Source organism: Silurus aristotelis (assembly GCF_946808225.1).
Source record: "Silurus aristotelis genome assembly, chromosome: 1".
NCBI lineage: Eukaryota > Metazoa > Chordata > Actinopteri > Siluriformes > Siluridae > Silurus > Silurus aristotelis.
In genome coordinates this window covers 21,257,020-21,280,419 of record NC_139574.1, presented here as the reverse complement: position 1 = coordinate 21,280,419, position 23,400 = coordinate 21,257,020, and the positions used below count along the sequence as shown (strand labels likewise).

General features: G+C 36.6%; 1 protein-coding gene and 1 long non-coding RNA gene across 2 annotated transcripts in view; one reads left to right on the top strand and one right to left on the bottom strand.

The window, feature by feature from the left end:
- LOC310731998 (tartrate-resistant acid phosphatase type 5-like) overlaps window positions 1-23,400 on the bottom strand; it is a 146,233-nt gene that overhangs the window by 38,426 nt on the left and 84,407 nt on the right. The gene's annotated exons all lie outside the window — the stretch shown is intronic.
- LOC310732258 lies at window positions 14,196-23,364 on the top strand. The gene is made up of 5 exons (XR_014535425.1): window positions 14,196-14,334; window positions 17,747-17,813; window positions 18,535-18,733; window positions 21,336-21,512; window positions 23,006-23,364. It is a non-coding gene; the product is annotated as an uncharacterized lncRNA (long non-coding RNA).

Here is a 23,400-nt window from a genome sequence, read left to right as displayed (position 1 = left end):
ACTGTTTTATAATATGTATAAGATGAGGTTGTGCTGATTTTTTTTTAACACCCAAATAACATCAAACCAATTATTGGGAATTTAATCATTTTATCTCTTTGGATTTCATATATGTGTAAATCTGCATATTATAAAAAATAATCATCATAAAATCATAAATATGTTTAAATGTAGACATTTAGGTACTAAAGCACCTCAGTGCAATAAAGTATTACATTCTAAAATCCAGCAAACATGACATGGGAGTCAATTCCTTAGCATTTTCTTGAACTTGGTTTGCAGTAGAAAATCTGGTTTTGTTGAAATAACAGGTTAACAGATGAAAACTGGATAAATAACTAATGAATAAATGCTTCATCCAACCAAATAACATGGAACTGATGATGAGTTGTTACATTGTATTTCTAGAAGAAATCTTGTTTATAAAAACAGCAGGATGAGTTACTAAAGCTGAGCTTTTTCACAAATTGAGACGTAAATTCCGTAGAACTGCTACTGCAATTTTTATATGAGATGTAATAAAATTGTCCAACTAAAGAACCTACAGAAACCCAACGTAACTTCCTGTAACTCAGTGTAACTTCCATGGAGGAGTCTCCCCCGTGTGGGTGGAGGAGGAACTGCTACAGTTTAGAGCCTGATTTGAGGTCAGATCAAGTTGAGTTCTAACAGTAAGTTTGATTGAGTTCTAACATGTAAATGGTTCATTTAATAAATTTAGTACCACCTTCATGCAGGTTCTCAGCATAAATAGTGAATTTATAAAAACTTTTTTGGACAAAATAAATGTTATTAAATATGTACTCGTCTTTTTTTATTATTTAATTTATTACATTAATATTATTCAGCTTCATTTAACTTGAATTTAATTTATTTATATTGCACTTATACAGAAAAATGTGTGTGTAAGTGTAACAACTGCTCTCCAACTTCTACAGCTTCACCACTACATCACTCAAATACTACTGCCATGTGCAATCTTCTAATAAACACTAATAGTGGTGTTGTATAAATGAATAGTAAATGTAAATATTCCTTTCAGATAAAAGTCAAAGTGCATTTTAGGTGAATTTCTGAAGCACATCTGGCTTGAAAAGACCGGTGTCCAAATACTTTTGAGCACACAGTGTGTACCAGCTGAAAAGCTGAAATTCAACTCTGGAATATTACTTTTGATTTTTATTATATGAAATATTTTATATATATTTGATATTTGTTTGGACTTTTATTTGGACTCTGTGTTTTAAATAGAATAAAATCCATAAAGCTCGGAAACTCACCGTATGGATTTTATTCTATTTAAAACAGAGTTTATTATTTATTATAATTATAATAATAATTATTATTATTCTTTCGGCTTCTCCCGTTAGGGGTTCGCCACAGTGGATTATCCGTCACACCATACTCTCTTCAATAGTCAACACATTTCCATCTTCATTCTTTATTGCTCTAATTTGCAGCACATCCTTCCCAGCTCGGCCCCTCTGCCTGGCCAATCGTTACAAATTCTTTTCTCCTTCCTTAGTGTCCAACTTCTCATACAGCTCCTCGTATGCCTTTTCCTTGGCTTTCGCCACATCCCTCTTTACCTGCTGCCGCATCTCCTTGTACTCGCTGTCAATCCCACTTCTGTTTCACCAACCTCTTTCTCATTATGCTCTCCTGCACTTTATCATTCCACCACCACATCTCTTTGTCTTCATCTCTATTTCCAGATATCACACCAAGTATCTTTCTAGCTGTCTCCCTCATCACTCCTGCAGTAGTTGCCCAATCATCCAGCACCTCTTCATCACCACTGAGCCCCTGTCTGACCTCTTCCCTGAACCTCACACTAGTCTTCTTCCTTTAGTTTCCATTATCTTGTTCTTCTTTCAGTCCTCACTCTCCTCCTCGTCTTCTTTACCTCTAAAACCATCCTACAGACCACCATCTGATGCTGTCTCGCTACACTGCCCCCCGCCAACACCTTACAGTCTCCAATCTCCTTCAGGTTGCATCTCCTACATAGAACAAAGTCCACCTGTGTGCACCTTCATTAAACCTTATGTAACTACGAATGGGAAAGTTTGCAAACTTTATAATACTTCTTTTCCATTTATGCAAACTATTTAATCTGATAATGGATTTTGCCATCATACAAAGAACTCGTCAGGGAGCTGCTGCAGGTTTTACTGAAATGATTAGTAGAACCCATTTGGTCATGGTGAACTCTAATATGTGCAAAGAACTTTTGAACTGGAACATTGGATTGGGTTGACATGGAAGGCAGTGGATTCCCCACCCAGTGGAAACCCTTCACAAAAGTCCACCATGTGACTGCATCAGGCCAAACCTTCTAATCCAAAATCTCTATTCCTCCATTCCTGACTGAGAAAGGCAATGAAGTACTGCTGCCTCTTTTACATCCCTGAATGCATTGTCAGAACTAAGAACCCGTCTCTGAGCAGACACATCACGGGTAGATTCTATGTTTCATTTAATTCCCAATGTAGCACTCTTAACTTAATAAAATAAAACTAAATAGACCTCAAAAGCCAATAAAAAAATTTCAGTCTTGGAGATGAGAAAGAGCAAAAACCTTTATTTCAGACACGTTCTGATGAGAAGGTGGGCACTTCATCACATCAAAATGATCAAGCACACACACACACACACACACACACTTTGCACACACTCATTCTTATACCCTGGTGTTACAAGACACATTTACTTCTATTTTCTTCACTCTAGCAAAGTCCCCTTCCTGTGATTCCATACTTGGGTTTTCCTGTTCCCCCCATTACCCTTATTTACGCCCTTTTCTCTATGTCACTTAAGAAAAGAATGTGTATACAACCTTCACTCCCTCTGGTACAGCCAGGCACCGCTTCCTCCTGCTCTCATGTTTTTGTGTGGGGACAACCATTTTGCGGCCTACTTTATCTTTCCTTTATCTACTCTGTGTAAGTGTTCTGCTTTTATAATGCTATTTGCTATCCCATTTGTTATTGAATCAAGCTATATTATTTTACTTAAATTGTCTATTTGTATATATTTAACTATATTATTCTACTTGGTTATGTTAGTGTCTAGGTCATACTTCATTTATATTATCTGAACTGACTGTTGCATAGTGTGTTAAGCTTCACAACTATAACATTTGTAAGCTTGTTGCTTTTGTTGTTACATGCACATATTAATTGTATGTCTTTAGTCATTGTGATCTCTGTTTGTTTCTTTTATTCAGCTCCAACTCACAGACGTCCTGGGACATCTCTTAGGAGCGTTCTTTACTGACAGCATCGTCAATCTCACCTCTTCTCTGCCCAATAAACATGCTTAAGTCTGCCTTGTATGTTGTTCTTTCTTGGTTCTCCAAACACACACAACACCAGTCAGACCCTACTCTATTTATTAATATCTGATCGTTATTATATTAATTAATCTTGGAGTACATAGACTACATGAGTTTGATTAAAACACATAGGCTAAATAGGTTTAATCAAGCTGCTTCTATTGTATCTAATAGGTTCTATACTAATTATTAGGTCAATTTGTTGGATGGATATTAGTTGGATTAAAACACTCTAGATAAGGTAAATGTCAGGGATCCACCTGCCACGCCCCCTTTGGTGGCTCTCTGCTCTGCTCTCCCTAGAGCTCCAGGTTTAACCACGCACACCTGGGGCTCATCATTAATCATGCCTCCACTCTCTCTGGAGCTCCAGGCTTAATCACGCTCACCTGGGGCTCATCACTCCACCCCGCTTCTATATAAGCTCTTCACTCACACTCACTCCCCGTTCGTTATTGTATGTGTTGGACTTTACATGTTGCATGATTTCGTGTTCCGGGTTTCAGACAGGACTCCATGCGTCCGTCCCTTTCAGACTTCACAATCCCGTACCGGCTGTGCGTCTTCTCCCCGTGCATCTCGGATCAGCTACGCTTCTCCTTAAGCGCACCTCGGACTTACTCAACCGAAGGACTGCCGTGTGTGTGTGTGTGTATTTCTCTCCCTCACTCGTGTCAATAAAACCTGAGCGAGCTGTACTCCGGCTTCCGTTTCACTCGCACCCTGACAAGAAGATACACTGTAAAAAATGGCAGCTGTGGTTGCCAGAACTTTACCGTCAAAAATACGATAGGAATGTTGTACAGGATTGCACCCATTGTACTGTATATTTTACGGATTTCAATTGTTAATACATTGTAATAATTACGGTTCATAACCATGACTGTGAACCAAAACTGTTTAATTTAAAGGTTTATGTTGTAATAATTACAGTTAAAACCTATAATTATTACACAAAGCAGACAGGAAAACTATTTAAACTAAGGAAAAAACATTAAATATGTAAAAGCTGTTGAACTTTTTTTTATTATAAATAACCACAGTGAATTCAAAGCATAATTTAATCACACTAGCTGTGAGCTAAAAGAGATAGAAGTTACATTTCTAAACATTCAGATTTTACCTTTAAGAAACTATTAAGAGTACTTTCATTCTAATTGATGAATTGATTGAATTAACACAACCCTAAATCAACTCATCAAAATCTATTAATAGACTTGGATGTCAGTGTGGTCCCAAGTATTTTTTATTAAAGCCTGGCAAGCATTTAAAACATTACTGTATTTTTCTGTTCACGTGTTTTAACAGAAGTATACAGTGGTTTAAGATCAGTCAGTGAAGACTACTCATTTAAACTTTAGACTTTAAATTTAGAATTTAAAACATTTCTGCTACCCAACTGCCACTTTAAACTGAGCTTAGGAAGATACAGTAGGTAAAGGTTCAGATAAACATTTACAGTAAGAACTACTAACGCAGAACAAGGCACAAGTGCTTACAGAATATAGTATATTGTTACCACTAAACATGTGTATAAAGTTTAAACTTGGAAACCATTTGCAGGCCACTTTTACTAAGTCTCTCGCCACTCATGACCAGAAAGGTCAGAGATTAGGGTGAGGAATATTGGGTTTACTGGGAGTCGATTTTTGTTCTTTTCCACAACTGTTTTGCCCTTTTTGGGATGGATGATAAAAACACACCTTGAAAAGAAAGAAACAACATTGAAACGCTGTAAATAAAGCCACATATTAGGTGAACCTCCCTTCCTAGATGTCTTTACATATATTTGCAGGAATTCAAGCACTGACGCCAGTTCAGTAGGGTAGTGAATGTTGAAACAGTAGTAACTGCCGAACATTAGACAAACAGCAGCGATGAAAGTAGTGATGTCATTGTTCACAATCTTGCAGTCCACACTGAGCATGAATCGAACAGCAGCATAGCAGGAGATTCCTGTGGATACATTTCAATGCAATGAAGACATGTACATGTAGCAAGTTAATTGTGTATGTAGCGTCCCCTGCCCTACTTAGTTGTGTCAAGTCTAAGCTCTTTAGGGTGGGGCGACGGGTTCAATAACTTGGGGTCTCTCGACTATAGAAATTAGAATACCCTGAGGCCCTGTTTACACGAGAACGCTCGCGGGTGAAAACTTAAAAATATTTTATCAGATGTGCCTTTCGTTTCGACGGCGACGGCGTTTTTGGGGCTTAAAAACGCAAAAAAGTTAAACCACCCTCCAGAGTGGAAATCTTAAAAACACTCCACCGTCGCGTTCCCGTCTAAATGGTAAAAACGCAAAAATCTGCTCACAGGGGCTCTCGTCGCGTATGCGTTTACGAAATATTCTCAGATAGGATTACTGATCAGAGTAATCACTCTATATTTTGATTTATGTAACGAAATATGTAACGCCAGCCTATTCGCCCAGCCTCTATTGTGTGGCAGTGCTTCAGATTGCCGCCTGGAGTGCATACTACATCGAATTTCACACTTTTGCGTCACCATATGCACGCAGATTTCCCCCCCATAACGCTCGTCTAAACGCAGAATAAAAAGTGATAACGCAACGCCACTTTTGCGTTTTTTCTTCAGATCATTTCCGTGTGAACGTAGCCTGATACCTAAACTCTAAAATACACAAAGAAACCGTCGTAAAAAACAGTTTTGTATTTATTTATTTTTTGCTATATAGAATATATTGAGATATGGATTATATAATATATATATTTATATTTAAGTAATTAAGTTGACATGTATAATAATATATAGGCATGAATAACAATAATCGATATGAATTATAACAAAATAAATTACTGTCCAATACACTTACTGAATACACAACGTAAACAGTTCAAATATGGTGAAACAACTACCCAGCAATGAATATGCACTCAAATGAAAATACGTAAACACTCAATGTTAACTATTTCCGTAACAGTGCAACTGCAACTCTAAATCAACACATATCACACAAAAGTATAAATCTCAACATAAAATACTAGTGGGCCCACTCACACAAGCAAACACTCACTCACACAACCCCCCAGATGCAGGCCTGTGTCGTTGCTTGAGTGCGTTGTGGCCTTTGAAACTTTTTAAACTGGCCTCTTCACTCAAATGAGCCAAACAAAACCAATAACATGTACCTGTGCTCCGGTGATCACGCACAGTCTAAGCGGAGACATCACACACGATCCTCTGCGAATAGTGCTACGTTTCCCGCGATCCAAGGCAAACCGAACAGTCTTGATGAATGCACGTTTTCTCCACCGAGTGCTTTTCACTCACCCGATCACACCCGGAACTCAAACTGATCTCTCGACGTGTCCAACTCAAAACCGCAATAACAAACATGAAAAAACAGAGGAGCAAGTGGCAAGCCAAACACAGCGGCACCATCTTTAGGTACTAGTCTGAAGGATTCAAAATCATCAAAAGGGTTGATCAGGAACTGACTGAGGATATACAAATTGGAGACCTGGTCTTGGTACTAAGACAGACAATGCAGGATATCAGCGATTAATTATTATCACGCTGGTGTCAATTTCTCTATTGGTGACCAGAAAATCATCCATTTTAGACGTAAATATCTAACTCTCCATGTAATGTTCAATATAAATGACAACGATTTAATATTTATTTAACTTAATATAAAATAATAATAATAAAACTATTTATAATACTATATAACATTAAATACCATATTTTTTTTTACAGCAAAACAACACGCATCCTCCTGCTCCCCTTCAGGTGAAGGAGCAGTGGAAACAACCCCAATTAACGAGTTTTGTCAAGGAAACCGCTTCATTATTTTAAGGAAAGAAGCGGGGATTCCGCTAGGTTTTGAAGAAAACGTGAGTGCGGCACTGACTAGAAACAAGGATTATAATCTCTTACAATACAACTGTATACATTTCGCTCTGGAGTTGCTGGACATCAAACAAGAGTTAATACATTTATTTGTAGCTTCACCAAAAATAACTAAGCACTATTCTAATGATCGTGGGACATTGTACATATTTAGGAAAAAAAAAAAAACAGGTTCAGTACAACAGAATGAAACTGTTAATTGTCTGCATATCATATAATTAAAGCTCTTCAGAAGATTAACAGCTTTAATTATATGATATGCAGACAATTAACAGTTTCATTCTGTTGTACTGAACCTGTTTTTTTTTTCTTAATATGTACAATGTCCCACGATATTTGTGGGTGTGTGTGTGTATATAAATTCACACACAAATTAGAAATTTCATGAGTTTAAACCTTTGTAAAAAGTAGTACATTTTATATATTTGTTTGCTCTCAGTATGGTTTCTTATGAAATATGTATTTTCTTATATAGAAAATAAACGATTTAATGAAAAGAGGGGATATTTTATTTTATATCTTTAAAATGTATTTTCTTTTTGTATTTGTTTTTAGTGAGATGTCACCATGAAATTCATCGAAAAGATGATCAACCTTTTGTTATATATACAGTGAGGAAAATAAGTATTTGAACACCCTGCTATTTTGCAAGTTCTCTCACTTAGAAATCATGGAGGGGTCTGAAATTGTCATCGTAGGTGCATGTCCACTGTGAGAGACATAATCTAAAAAAAAAATCCAGAAATCACAATATATGATTTTTTTAAACTATTTATTTGTATGATACAGCTGCAAATAAGTATTTGAACACCTGAGAAAGTCATTGTTTATATTTGGTACAGTAGCCTTTGTTTGCAATTACAGAGGTCAAACGTTTCCTGTAGTTTTTCACCAGGTTTGCACACACTGCAGGAGGGATTTTGGCCCACTCCTCCACACAGATCTTCTCTAGATCAGTCAGGTTTCTGGCCTGTCGCTGAGAAACACGGAGTTTGAGCTCCCTCCAAAGATTCTCTATTGGGTTTAGGTCTGGAGACTGGCTAGGCCACGCCAGAACCTTAATATGCTTCTTACAGTGCCGCTCCTTGGTTATCCTGGCTGTGTGCTTCGGGTCATTGTCATGTTGGAAGACCCAGCCTCAACCCATCTTCAATGCTCTAACTGAGGGAAGGAGGTTGTTCCCCAAAATCTCGCAATACATGGCCCTGGTCATCCTCTCCTTAATACAGTGCAGTCACCCTGTCCCATGTGCAGAAAAACACCCCCAAAGCATGATGCTACCACCCCCATGCTTTACAGTAGAGATGGTGTTTTTGGGATGTACTCATTCTTCTTCCTCCAAACACGTTTAGTGGAATTATGACTCAAAAGTTCTATTTTGGTCTCATCTGACCACATGACTTTCTCCCATGACTCCTCTGGATCATCCAAATGGTCATTGGCAAACTTAAGACGTGCCTGGACATGTGCTGGTTTAAGCAGGGGAACCTTCCGTGCCATGCATGATTTCAAACCATGATGTCTTAGTGTATTACCAACAGTAACCTTGGAAACGGTGGTCCCAGCTCTTTTCAGGTCATTGACCAGCTCCTCCCGTGTAGTTCTGGGCTGATTTCTCACCTTCCTTAGGATCATTGAGACCCCCACGAGGTGAGATCTTGCATGGAGCCCCAGTCCGAGGGAGATTGACAGTCATGTTCAGCTTCTTCCATTTTCTAATGATTGCTCCAACAGTGGACCTTTTTTCACCAAGCTGCTTGGCAATTTCCCCGTAGCCCTTTCCAGCCTTGTGGAGGTGTACAATTTTGTCTCTAGTGTCTTTGGACAGCTCTTTGGTCTTGGCCATGTTAGTAGTTGGATTCTTACTGATTGTATGGGGTGGACAGGTGTCTTTATGCAGCTAACAACCTCAAACAGGTGCATCTAATTTAGGATAATAAATGTAGTGGAGGTGGACATTTTAAAGGCAGACTAACAGGTCTTTGAGGGTCAGAATTCTAGCTGATAGACAGGTGTTCAAATACTTATTTGCAGCTGTATCATACAAATAAATAGTTTAAAAATCATATATTGTGATTTCTGGATTTTTTTTTTTAGATTATGTCTCTCACAGTGGACATGCACCTACGATGACAATTTCAGACCCCTCCATGATTTCTAAGTGGGAGAACTTGCAAAATAGCAGGGTGTTCAAATACTTATTTTCCTCACTGTATGTATATATATATATATATATATATATATATATATATATATATATATATATATATATATAAAATTTTCAATTATTATTTTTAAATAAAATCAGTTAATTATTTGTGTTTTTATCAGCAGTCATTGCCTAAATCTATTTAGTAATTTTATGTCACTTCTTACTCAATTTCTACAACATGATCAGCAACAATGCTGAAGTAATTAAGTTGACATATGTATAATAATATATAGGCATGAATAACAATTGTCAATATAAATTATAACAAAATAAATTACTGTCCAATACACTCAATTCTACTCAAAAGCAAAGTCTCACCTACAGTTGATAAGACAAATAACAGTCCGTTAACACATCTCCTGGGTGTGTCAAATTGTTTGATTTGGGCGGCCGGTAAATTACTGCACATAAAATCGGACAGGGTAGAGTGAGCACAAATACTTGTAACTCAAAGCTGGAATACCCTCTAGTGGACAGCTGGCGGTACTTCAGGGACTGTCTGTGTATAGTGGCTATCCCCCCGCCCCTACCCGTTTGCCGCGGCGTGTTTAGGTAAAGGTAACCAGAGGGGAGGATTTCCGAAAAGGCACTGACTTCACCTGGGGGAAGCCAGGTTTTGGTGAGGAGAAACAGATCCAGATTGTGAGATTAGATGACATCATTGAGGACAAATGTTTTGTTATTGAACGATCTGGTGTTACAAAGTGCCATGCGGAACGTGGAAAAGTTGGCAGGCGACGATGTCACACGAGGAATTTCAAAATTCAAAATCATCAAAAGGGTTGATCAGGAACTGACTGAGGATATACAAATTGGAGACCTGGTCTTGGTACTAAGACATAGACAATGCGGGATATCAGCGATTAATTATTATCACGCTGGTGTCAATTTCTCTATTGGTGACCAGAAAATCATCCATTTTAGACGTAAATATCTAACTCTCCATGTAATGTTCAATATAAATGACAACGATTTAATATTTATTTAACTTAATATAAAATAATAATAATAATAAAACTATTTATAATACTATATAACATTAAATACCATATTTTTTTTTACAGCAAAACAACACGCATCCTCCTGCTCCCCTTCAGGTGAAGGAGCAGTGGAAACAACCCCAATTAACGAGTTTTGTCAAGGAAACCGCTTCATTATTTTAAGGAAAAAAGCGGGGATTCCGCTAGGTTTTGAAGAAAACGTGAGTGCGGCACTAAATAGAAACAAGGATTATAATCTCTTACAATACAACTGTATACATTTCGCTCTGGAGTTGCTGGACATCAAACCAGAGGTAATACATTTATTTGTAGCTTCACCAAAAATAACTAAGCACTATTCTAATGATCGTGGGACATTGTACATATTAAGAAAAGAAAAAAAACAGGTTCAGTACAACAGAATGAAACTGTTAATTGTCTGCATATCATATAATTAAAGCTCTTCAGAAGATTAACAGCTTTAATTATATGATATGCAGACAATTAAGTTTCATTCTGTTGTACTAAACCTGTTTTTTTTTTTTCCTTTCTTAATATGTACAATGTCCCACGATATTTGTGGGTGTGTGTGTGTATATAAATTCACACACACAAATTAGAAATTTCATGAGTTTAAACCTTTGTAAAAAGTAGTACATTTTATATATTTGTTTGCTCTCAGTATGGTTTCTTATGAAATATGTATTTTCTTATATAGAAAATAAACGATTTAATGAAAAGAGGGGATATTTTATTTTATATCTTTAAAATGTATTTTCTTTTTGTATTTGTTTTTAGTGAGATGTCACCATGAAATCCATCGAAAAGATAATCAACCTTTTGTTATATATATATATATATAAAAAAAGTTCAATTATTATTTTTAAATAAAATCAGTTAATTATTTGTGTTTTTATCAGCAGTCATTGCCTAAATCAATTTAGTAATTTTATGTCACTTCTTACTCCATTTCTACAACATGATCAGCAACAATGCTGAAGTAATTAAGTTGACATATGTATAATAATATATAGGCATGAATAACAATAGTCAATATAAATTATAACGAAATAAATTACTGTCCAATACACTTACTGAATACACAACGTAAACAGTTCAAATATGGTGAAACAACTACCCAGCAATGAATATGCACTCAAATGAAAATACGTAAACACTCAATGTTAACTATTTCCGTAACAGTGCAACTGCAACTCTAAATCAACACATATCACACAAAAGTATAAATCTCAACATAAAATACTAGTGGGCCCACTCACACAAGCAAACACTCACTCACACAACCCCCCAGATGCAGGCCTGTGTCGTTGCTTGAGTGCGTTGTGGCCTTTGAAACTTTTTAAACTGGCCTCTTCACTCAAATGAGCCAAACAAAACCAATAACATGTACCTGTGCTCCGGTGATCACGCACAGTCTAAGCGGAGACATCACACACGATCCTCTGCGAATAGTGCTACGTTTCCCGCGATCCAAGGCAAACCGAACAGTCTTGATGAATGCACGTTTTCTCCACCGAGTGCTTTTCACTCACCCGATCACACCCGGAACTCAAACTGATCTCTCGAAGTGTCCAACTCAAAGTAGCGCAACACCACGGTAATACGCTGAATGCAGTATATCAGTCCCGTAATGTTACGTAGAGGCACTCCGTATCAACACAACTGGTAGTTTCTACTCAAAAGCAAAAAGTCTCACCAACAGTTGATAAGACAAATAACAATCCGTTAACACATCTCCTGGGTTAACATTAATGCACAAACAAACAAAACGCTTTTACCAAGAAACAAAACCAAGATAACACGCGTTTAGCGGTTATTTTACTGTTTTTCCCGCACGAGCGTTTCTGCTTCCGAACTCTCTCTCGCTCTCTCTCTTTCTCATTTAATTGATTAATTAACCACCAATCACATTACACTCTCATATGCATGGGTGGGTACAAAATAATTAACATCCAATCACAGAAAAGATAATAAAACTAGGTAGTAACCAGCACGTCTTCCAGGTGCATTTAAACCAAACTTAAGCGAATAAGCGGTTTCCTAACTCTTTTCGCAGCCATTGACGAGTTAAAGGGATACACACTCATTTTCCAGAACACATAAAAAAGTTAATCTCTTCAAACACAACATAGTTTAATGAACAGTGTACTTAAACCTTATTATAAAATAAACCTTTTCAGCCACAAATATCTGAAAAAAGGGGCAGTTATTTAAAATAAGTTTTTAAATAAGTATGACTGTAGCTTTTATATGCACATATTTTTTTGTACAAAACAAAAAAAAAACAAAAACATAACTAATAAGAGGGTTACATGTATTTACATACATGACTATCATACACATAGCAGTTTATTTTGTACTGCCCTGAAAAACTATTTTACATAATAGATTTCTACACGTTCTACAACGCAAATTACTAAATCCATTTACTAAAATAACCTAGTTCAAAGGTTCAGATACCCCAAATGCTTAATACTGTCTGATGTTACATGAAAAATCAACATTCTGTTTTTGTTGTTCATTACACTCATTTGATTTGAGACATTAAACAAAATCCACTAGGTCCTGAACATGCTTTGAATTTCCAGCATACAAATATCTGACCAAGACCCTCATCTTTCAACACTAAGGACAATAATAAGACTCATACACAACTATTACCAGAGTCTCTGAAATGTCCACATTATTTAAAGACAAATCTCCAAAATTATACAGTCAGTGGTAGAAAGGGGCTAAATATGCAGAACATGTCAAAAAGCAAATAACGTGCAAGAACTGGGTTCATTTTTTATAAGTTTTATGTTTCAGATTAAACAAGACACTTGTGAACAATAATCACAAAACAGAAATTTAATGATTTATGTAATATAAATCATTAAATGCTAATCATTTAGCATCTAAGGTATCTAAACTTTTGAACTGGACTATTTTTGTAAACTGAGTTATTAGTCTGTTTTGTGGAAAATATGTAAAAACGTATACTTACCACACACAATAATGCAAGGCGTCACAGGCAGGTTTTCCAACTCTACATCCTTGTCTCTTCTACATAATGAAGAAGCTCATCTTTCTCATCAAAATAGGGGAGAAGTAGAAGAATCATGTCTTTCACATCCTCGGAGCAACCATTTTTCTGTCCTCTCAAAACTTGTAATTTTGTGATAGCCTGTAAGACATGCTTGTTCTTTGTTGCACAAACATTCCTCATGATTTATAAAATCATCTCTGCATCATGCTTATGCGTCATGAAAACAGGGACCGGATACATGCTACTCGTGTCTAAAACCCGCACACTGATTAAAACATTTTAATCCAACTTACCAATATGCCCATACACATGTATCTTAAAGAATATTTCTACCAATTTGTACACTGTAAATAATTTCCAGGATTTCACAAGATGTAACAGTAATATTTCACAGTAGCTTACATTATTAGCATTTCACAGACATTAACTGTGACATTTCACAATATTGTACAGTGTTGAGACTTTTATTGTGAAAAAAAATGCTAACAGCGAAATCACAGGAAGCGGCTGTGACTTTCCTCCCGCGCTGGCGCTATCTTTGAGTTCCCTCATCTCTGCGGATTCAGTGGAAAGTTTTAAAATGTCCAAATTTGTCAATTAAATGACTGATATTTATATATATATATATATATATATATATATATATATATATATATATATATATATATATATATATATATATATATATAAATGTGTTAAGTGTACTGTGTTAAGTGTACTGTACTGTGAGACCATATTTTAAGCCTTATTTAAAAAAAATAACATTATCTGTTAACTTAAGCTTTTCTTGGTGCTTACAACGTTCTCTGTTTCTTTACTGTAGGTTCTTCCCACAGCATCTCACAGTGGTAAGTTAACCACTGGGGAATAAAGTTGTGAGGTAACGTTATTCTGTGGCCTGAATGTATATAAATGAGACATTATGGCTGTTATTATCAGCTAGGAAAATGTACGTTATATGCCCGGTTTCAGTGAAACCAGGTTGTAGTGTCGTGGATTAAGGCAAAAGTAAATTCATTTCAAACTTGTGCCGTTAGCTGTGTGTGAGAGAGGTACAGAGCAGCCGCTACCTGTCTCGTCAAATGAAAAATGAAATGAGCATGTCAATTTTGAACATTTAATAAAAAAAAAAAATAATAATAATAAAAAGAAAGAATAATAATTCGATTGTCTTGTCTCAGAAAAATTCCACTGCCAAATGCTTTTATTTTTATTTCATTCCACTGACATGTGCGCCTGCGCGGCAGTTTTCTCACTGTTAGACTAAGCTAAACTAAACTTGTGTTTGCAAGTACACGAATGTTATAACGCCTACTGTGATTTTTAGCTGAACGTTATTTATATGTTTATAATAATTGGCTTTTGATCATCTTGTTTGTATTTATGAGCAGTAGTGGGGGTGGTGAGCTTTCTAACTAAGTTACACACATCGTTGATTTTAGGGTTGACACCCTATTTATCTTGTCCCTTAGTTTTATACTTTAACTAATGTGTTTAAGATGTTTTTGAACTTTCAGGTTGTTCAGTTTAGTAACTTTCATGTGTTTGAACCAAATATATTCACTTTGATTTATTAGGGCAATCTGCTATCTATATCCTAAGTAAAAAGATCAGTTTTAAATCTGGTTAGCCCTGTATTTTTTTTTCCCCAACTGAATCAAACACAATGTTCAACTGTAAATTTAGTTTGTGTGAACATGTGTCTCAGACAGTTATTGAGTTTATTTAACACTCAAAACTGCATAGTAATGCTCCCGACTTTATGTACCATTGCGGTGTGCCTGAATGCTTACGGATATGTCGCAAATCAAATGCTTTGAAATCTCATATGTATAGAGAGCATACAGGGCGTGGATCATCTGTGCAACGTTGTAAGCGGTTTGAAACTCCCTTAAAATGTGTGGCTCCGTTTTGTACATTTACATGTGACACGTTAAGCTCCCTCATTAAACATTTAAAATCACACATACAGGAAGGTTTAGAAATAAAATGCCCAGTCAGAGGTTGTGATTGCAGCTTAACCGTTGCATCCTCTTTAGCCTCACATTTTTCAAGGAAACAGAGATCTAGATCATGCCTTGTTGTGTGTGTCTGATCCTACTGAGCCTAGTAGTCCGTGTAGTCAGCCATGTTCTGATACTTTCCTTGTGGAAGATACTGAGCCAGAAAGGAAATTTGCTGTGGATGAAACTCTCTATTTACAAAACCTTGCCCTTCTGTATCTTAAATTATAAGGCAAGTTGTTGCTACCATCCAGTACAATACAGACAATCATTGAGGACTTTCAAAATGCCCATGAAATTGGCCTGTCTCATTCCTATATGATTTTCAGTCAGAAACCAAAAGAACTTGGAATCCAAGAGGCCACCATAAGCAACATCATTGATGAAATTAGCAGGGCAGATCTTCTTAAGATGTGTAACAGGGACATTTTTAACACAGACCAAAAAAGGAAGAGCTTTTTTAAAAACAATTTCAACTATGTTGAGCCTGTGCCTTTTCTTCTGGGCAGTGATGAAAATGGTAAGGTGTGCTTTGCCCAGTGTATTTCTATCAATGAGACGTTGGCCACACTGTTTAAAAGCGAGTCTGTAAGAGAACAACATGTTGCCACACGTTTGCAACCAGCTACTGAAAATCTCATTCAGGATGTGAGAGATGGAGAGGGATTTAAGGGAAATCCATTGTTAAAAACAGAACCTTCCTCTGTTGGTGTGATCCTGTATCAAGATGCCTTTGAGGTTGTGAACCCACTTGGTTCAGGAAAAAACCCCACAAAATTTTAGCAGTTTACATGACCCTGACTGACATTTTACCTCACAATAGATCCACAATTGATCATATGCAACTTGTCCTACTATGTAGGGAGAAAGATTTTAAATATTTTGGCATGAACAAAGCTTTTAAACCATTGATCAGTGATCTCAAGCTTCTAGAGGAGCAAGGTATTTTGACTGATGATGGCATTGTAAAAGGAGCTTTAGTTGCCATTTCAGGAGACAACCTGGGATCACACTGCATTGGAGGTTTTGTAGAAAACTTTAGTCGAACCAGCCATTTTTGCCGCTACTGTAAGATTGACAGAAATACATTTATGAATGAACCATACACGTGTGGGACTCCAAGAACTGCACAATCCTATAACAGTCGTTTGGAAGTTTTAGCCACCAGCGATACTGTCTCAGCTTGTGGCATTAAGACAGACTCTTCTTTTACCCAGCTCAATTATTTTCATGTTTGCCAGCCAGGGCTCCCGACATGTCTGGGCATGATTTGTTTGAGGGTATTGTGTCTTATGACCTTGCCTTGTTTGTTGGTCATTTGATTCAGGAGAATCACTTTACCTACTTACAATTAAACAGATGTAAAAACCAGTTCAAATATCAAGGAAATGACGCCAACAGCAAACCAGCAGACATGTCTCCAGGTAGCGAACGCTTAAGTGGGCATGCTGTTCAAAACTGTTGTTTTCTGAGGTTGCTACCTCTTTTTGTGGGGGACAGAATTAAAGATCCTTCTGAAAATGAAGTTTGGCAACTTATACTGCAGCTAAGAGAGATTGTAGAGCTTGTTTGTGCACCAGCTATTACAACCGGCCAGGTGGCATATCTGAAAGTCCTCATTGAAGAATATGTCTGTAGTCGTCAAATGCTTTTCCCTTCCAGTCTGGTAAAGCCCAAGCATCACTATTTGTGCCATTATCCACAGCTTATTCTTCAGTTTGGCCCACTTATACGTCTGTGGACATTACGCTTTGAGAGCAAACACACCTTCTTCAAGCAGTATGCCCGGAAATTGCACAACGTCAAGAATCTTTGCAAAACACTTGCAGAGAGACACCAACTACTTCAAGCCTACTTAAGTGCAGGCAGTCTGTTTCCTTTGGTTGTGCATGTTGAAAAGGGTACAGAGTTTTATGTAAGTGATTATAATGACAGGATCAGGGCATCAGTTGATGGTCAAAATTTTGAGTCCCAATCTGCAGTAGCTTTCAATGAAGTGACAGTAAAAGGCACAGTATACCGAAAGGGGATGTATGTTTTGCTTGAGAGTAATGATGTAGAACTTTATGTTGGAAAGATTCATCTTATCATTGTTCTTAATAAGTCTGTGCAGTTTGTGACAAAAATATACTTTTGTAAAGCTAAGTGACATTGGTGTCTATTGCAAATTAGGAGTAGCCCAAGAGGATTATGTTTGCATCAAACAAGAAGATTTGCTGGACTACTATCCTCTTCCATCATACAAAATGTGTGATGTATCACTTATTGCTCTCCACCATTCTTTTCCAGAGGCAGTTTAATTTGAATGTGAAAGAGGTAGCGGGAAAAGGCAGGACAAGTGGAGCAAGCTGCTTTGGTAAAAATGCATACACAAGATATTGTAAATTTATTGGGTGTACTTTATAATAACATGTTTTTAAACAGTGACAGATAAACAAACTACATCCATTGTTCCCATAATGCTGGGTTCTTTGTAAAGCTGCTCTTGGTTGGGGTGTGCGTGCCCTATTTCCGGTAAAGTGTACATATAAGGACTTTCACTGTACTTCCAGTGATTCTGTTATGTAACAGAATCAGCAGTCGAAAAAAACTTTCAGAAACTTGAATGAACCCCAACAAAGTGCATTCGGCACAGAAATACTCACACGTCACACATGTCCAAATGGTTCTTAGAAACTTTGCCCATGAGGAATCCAATTCTATAACTGTGTTAATAAGTCAAAATACATGAAATACAATTAGACCCCAACCCCTTTAACATATGTACTAAACAAATGTCCAAGTTCAGGTAATGTCAGCAGTCTCCAGTCCCAATATATGAATATTCTGCCTTTACGTGATTCTTGATTGCAGTTGAATCAAAACTGTCAGCCGATTTAACATTTAAAAATGAATATGTAAAAAACAATATAAATATAGAGTATGTTATTACCAGTACAGTGTGTGTAAACATAATTTATTTGTAATCGACATGGACAGTGTGAGCCTGTTGTAGTAATAAAACTAAAACATAGGGTATAAAACCATACAAAATTGAGAAATGTTATTGATTTCATGTCTTCCCAAACTCTTTTCAGAAAATGGATGAAGTAATGCTGAAGGAATTGGTGTTGTCATTCTTACCGGGTCTCTCTGATGAAACTCTGACTTCACTCCTGAATGGGTTGCAAGAACTTGGTGTGGAAAACAAGGAAGACCTTGCTTTGGTACAAGAGAAAGATATAGAGAAATACATTCGACCTATTCAGTGTCGAAAGTTACTCCATGGCTTTAAAGGTAACTATATTTTGATATTATCCTATAAAAAGTTGAGTTGACTGAAGCTGAATCGAATAGTAATAAAATAGAATTAAAATGAAGTTACAAATAAAATACATAGAATGCATGAAATCAAGTAGAATAACATTTTAGACGAATAGTGCATAACAGGGTTTAAATTGGGCCAGGGCTAGGGTTGGGCGATGTCCCATAAATTGGCAGTTGACGATGTTTAGGGTAAACCATCGCGATGGACGATGATATCGGGGGGGGGTACTTTATTACTTCCACTTAAGACGAATTGTGCACTTTTTATTTTAATATATCTCTTTACATAAATACTATTTTCTACTTAAAAGCTATAATTTCGTTATTTTACTATAATTTATAATACTATAATTTTAGTTATTTTTATGTCTCACCGGTTTAATCACTTGCCCATCGCGGCACTTGTCTTCCACCGTTGTTTTGATTTTTTTTTCTTGTAATTTAATCATTTAGTTTTGTTAGAGAGAGCAGACTGAAAACTGAATGTGTGAATTCAGCGGAGCTGAATGTGTGTCACATCACAGAGCAGCAGGTGTCAGATTTCATTTATTACGGTCCTTACTATCATGATGTCGGTCAGCCATCGGTCAGATATCGTCCATTGGCACAACCCTAGCCAGGGCTATCTGGGCTAAGCCCCGGCACATAGGCTGAAGGTCTCGCTCTCCTCTGCACCAGTGTACCAGTGTGCGTGTGCACTGACGCAAAGTGAATAATGTGTTTCCATTAATTAGGCTTTACACTCGTGCATGCGGGGCACCCACGTCAAAATGGATTGCGTGACTGGGGTTTTACCGCTCATTTGCAAGACGCGTCAATCGTTTGTGTCACCATATGCTCAGTTAATCTACATTGGTACACTTTGATTTTGTCCCTGAATGGCCCTGCTAATCAGTACATTGTGATTGGCCTGAATACCTCTGATGTCAGCCGGAAATGTGACGCTCCTTACGATGTTTGAAAGATTCGCTCACAATGTGCCTACAATCCTTGTGTTCGTTGTAGTCCAAGAAAAGAGATTTACGTTCGAGGCGATAACTCGCGTCATCGTTTACTTTGGGGTTTGTACCTTTTGCATATCGTGAACATGTACTAATACACACTTACACACCAAGGGAAATGTAAAAACATGAATCGAACAATAGGGGGTCTTTAAAAGGGAAAGTATTAACAGGATTAAAAACCGAAAAAGATCGACATGATAAAATACATTTATGAATTTTGGTTTCGATTACTTTTCAATTAATCGTCCAGCTCTAATATTACCCTATGTTGTATTGTATTGTATTAAATGTAATTATGAGATCAAAATAAAGTTTTATAGGGCCGTGCTCAACCCAAAAACGGAACAAAAATGAATGCTGTGCAGATTTACAGATACATAACAAAGAAAAACATTTAACATGACAATATTTTCTTTAACAAAAACTCATAAAGGTAGACTATTTGAGAAATCTAGAGTTGTTTTAAAGATAAAGCCGTTTTATGCTTTCCAAATTTGTCTGCCTGTCTTTATATTCACCAGCAAATTATAGTTGTTATTTTTTGAGACATTCTTGGAGATGGTTGTTACTCTCTTTTGCAACAAATTAAAACTCGGGTGGAATACAAAAACAGGAACAATACTCTTGTGAGACGACGCAGAGAGAGAAGGCCACAAAGTGAGGGAGCAGATGAAGGCATGATAAAAGGCCCTGTAGATCAGTATGGCTGTATAGGGTGGAGTCCTGTAGAATTTCCTCCTGGTGAAACTGAGGCATCATTACATGCCATGAAAAGTTATCTCCTTGACATCTACTCAGAGGAAAGCATAGTTGGATGCCGAGAGAGCTGAACCTCTGATGGAGAAGACCTACGTCATCCAGCGACGCTATCTTAATAGTATTGTGCCTGCACCAGCCATTGCAGTGGTTATGGAGGAATGGCCTTTTCTCTTCTCACTAAAAGGTACTTAAATGACTTAAAATCTCCATAAAATCAATAGTTTTATATATCAAAATACACATTTTACATTATTCCTGAGGTAACTATTACTTACTTTATGTAATTCTAAAGTGCACTTATTTCATTGCTAAACAACAACGTTTTTTTGTGTATTTGGTATAATAACAAAAATTTATAAAAATTTGTTTGCGTGGTTTATGGTTAAAAACACATTATTTTCCACATACAATACATTTTTGTAGCTCCAGATATCCCTGCCCCTCTCAAACGCTCTGATTTTGTACAAAGCTCATCGATCTAAAAACCGCTGTGTCATCCGATTGGTCAGCTAACCGGTACGTTGTGATTGGTCTGAATACCTCTGACGATTTTTAGTAATCAAATGTGGAAGTTACTTAAGGAATCTTTTCAACTGTACTTCCTAGTTTCTTGACCAATAGGCTTGCGCATACCATCCTCTCACTGTAACGCAACATTAAGATACTGCAATATCACTGATGAAGTCAAACTATAGACTGCATAAATGTGAACAACATGAAAAGTGAAGGTTTCTTCTTCAATGTTTACAAATATATTTTCACACTTCACTCTTCTAACGGATGTCCCCATCCTTATGAAGTTGCGAGAGGCCCTGGATAAGAACTACAACACCATCCTGAAGTTCTTCCAAGGAGTCAACTACCAAGGAGTAAAAGATGTTTTGGCTACTTTTGAACCAGAGGCATCAGATAAGACTGCAATCGTTCTATTTCTTCTGATGGCTTACTTCAAAGAACCAAAGGATTCCATTGTGCTTGATGTTGATGTAAGTATATTTTCACTCTCAAATTAGCATTAGGTCTTATTTTTGGATAAATGCACTGTGCTTGTATATTGCCTTTCTAGTCTTCTGAACACACTACACTTTACCCCATTCACACAATCATCAAAACTTTTTGGTTTTTGTTTCACTTTGAGGAACTGCTATTTTGTCCATCTTTATATACATGTTCCTGACCTGTATGTGCATGATTTACATTGCACTGCTGCCCCATAATTGGCTGATTTGATAATTGCATGAATAAAATGATGAACAGGTGGTCCTGATAGTTACAGCTGAAGTGCTTGGTACACTGTACACACTGAGTATCTTATATCATATGTAACCCAAAGTCATGATCGCAATCTAAATTTTACCAGTTGTTTATTGCCTAATCTAAGAGAAATCGATGGGGGCAATTGATGATTTTAATTGAGTACTGCCATAGGTTCAGATTATTAATTCAATTCAATTCATTTTTATTTGTATAGCGCTTTTAACAATGAACATTGTCTCAAAGCAGCTTTACACAGATAATGTGGTGATTAAAAATGAATATGTTCTTTATAAGTAAGTTTGTCCCTGATGAGCAAGCCGGTGGCGACTGTGGCAAGGAAAAACTCTAACATACTGTGAAAGTACAGTAACAACTTGACAGTAATTTACTGTGAAGTTACATACAGTACCTTCCTGTGAACGTAATGCAACTAGTTGCCAGTAATTTACTGTGAATTTACAGTCAAATAATTTACAGTGTAGTTCAGCTCCGACAATGCTTCGCAAGTATCACAATTTCGCTACTGCTGAAATGTGAGAAAGCAAACGTCAGTATTCAGCCAATCAAATTCTTTACCCACTGGCGCCAAGGTGCAACGTTTATCATGATTGGATGATGCTTAAAGGTTTTATCCTGTAGCATTTATACAGTACTTTACTGTTAAATTTACAGACTTTTTTACAGTGTAGTACAGAATGCTACATTATAGCTTTAACATTTTATCTAAAATATGAATTAAAATAAAGTTCATAAAAAAAATAAGTATACATTATTAGACATATTATGAATGTTTGTGTTAATGCAAAATCCTTAGTCACAGTTTTAAACCTTTAGCTGACAATATTCCCTGTGTTGGGTAAATTCTTTTGTAGGACATGTTTAAGATCGCCAGGGGACATGCACCTGAAGGATTCAAAATTATCAAAAGGGTTGATCAGGAACTGACTGAGGATATACAAATTGGAGACCTGGTCTTGGTACTAAGACATAGACAATGCGGGATATCAGCGATTAATTAATATCACGCTGGTGTCAATTTCTGTATTGGTGACCAGAAAATCATCCATTTTAGACGTAAATATCTAACTCTCCATGTAATGTTCAATATAAATGTTAATTTAATATTTATTTAACTTAATATAAAAAAAAATAATAATAAAACTAAAATAAAATAACTATTTATAATACTATATAACATTAAATACCATATTTTTTTTTACAGCAAAACAACACGCATCCTCCTGCTCCCCTTCAGGTGAAGGAGCAGTGGAAACAACCCCAATTAACGAGTTTTGTCAAGGAAACCGCTTCATTATTTTAAGGAAAGAAGCGGGGATTCCGCTAGGTTTTGAAGAAAACGTGAGTGCGGCACTGACTAGAAACAAGGATTATAATCTCTTACAATACAACTGTATACATTTCGCTCTGGAGTTGCTGGACATCAAACCAGAGGTAATACATTTATTTGTAGCTTCACCAAAAAAAAAAAAAAATAACTAAGCACTATTCTAATGATCGTGGGACATTGTACATATTAAGAAAAAAAAAAACAGGTTCAGTACAACAGAATGAAACTGTTAATTGTCTGCAATTAAAGCTGTTAATCTTCCGAAGAGC